Consider the following 1323-nt stretch of genomic DNA (forward strand, 5'->3'; position numbering starts at 1 on the left):
GCCCTGTGGAAAAAGTGGGTTTTAAAAAGGAACTGTAGAATATACTAAGGAACTTGGAAAGAAAACTTTTATGTGTAATAATTTACATACAAACAATGTACACACAAATTTTTGTTATGAAAGTCATAGTGAACAGCAGAGAAAGGCATAGCATGAGCCTTCTAGGGCCCATCAGCTCCTACTCCATCACACCCTGTCCTGCCTCCATCACACCCTGTCCTTGCTCCATCACACCCTGTCCTGGCTCCATCATACCCCATCCTGGCTCCATCACACCCCATCCTGGCTCCATCACACCCCATCCTGGCTCCATCACACCCCATCCTGGCTCCATCACACCCCATCCTGGCTCCATCACACCCCATCCTGGCTCCATCACACCACACCCTGGCTCCATCACACCACACCCTGGCTCCATCACACCCTGCCCTGGCTCCATCACACCCTGTCCTGCCTCCATCACACCCTGCCCTGGCTCCATCACACCCTGTCCTGCCTCCATCACACCCTGTCCTGGCTCCATCACACCCTGTCCTGCCTCCATCACACCCTGTCCTGGCTCCATCACACCCTGTCCTGGCTCCATCACACCCCACCCTGGCTCCATCACACCCTGCCCTGACTCCATTACACTCTGCCCTGGCTCCATCACACCCCACCCTGGTTCCTTTGCCTTTTCTCACTTCCCCTCAAATCATCTGGTCATCCATGCAACTCAGCTCAGACATGGATAATTTAATTTTTAAATATCCCAGTGTATTTTTGGAAGATTAGGGTTTTTAAAATGACAATAGCATTAGTTAGTATTCATACATGTAACAACAGTCCCTCACTATTGGCAAATACCTAGTTTCTGTTCAAATTCTAATTGTCTCATAAACGTCAAAATTAGTAAAAGAAGTGAAACAGGGCCCCCTAATGTGGCTCACAGTGCAGCTGGCTGGTGCATCTGTTCAGCATTTTTTCAGACATGTCTCCAAGTGTTCTCCCTTAGAATTTATCTGTTGAAGAAACTAGGTTATTAGGTACCCACACCCTGTGTTTGCTGGAAATTGTTAGCAGGATCTACAGAGTGACCAGATTCAGAGCCAGGTGTAGTGTCACATGCCTGCAATTGCAGTGCTTGGGAGACAGATGCAGGAAAATCACAAGTTCAAGGTCACTCTCAGCTATATAGGCAGTTTGAGGCCAGTCTGGGATATATGAGACTGCTTTTAAAAAACAAAACAAACTAAGATTTTTAACCATATGTGGGTTGTACTTTGTAACATATAATAATAAAATATAGTAGTAACATAATAATAACATATAAAATGTTACAAG

This window comes from Mus musculus, chromosome 11, assembly GCF_000001635.26.
Source record: "Mus musculus strain C57BL/6J chromosome 11, GRCm38.p6 C57BL/6J".
Classification (NCBI taxonomy): domain Eukaryota; kingdom Metazoa; phylum Chordata; class Mammalia; order Rodentia; family Muridae; genus Mus; species Mus musculus.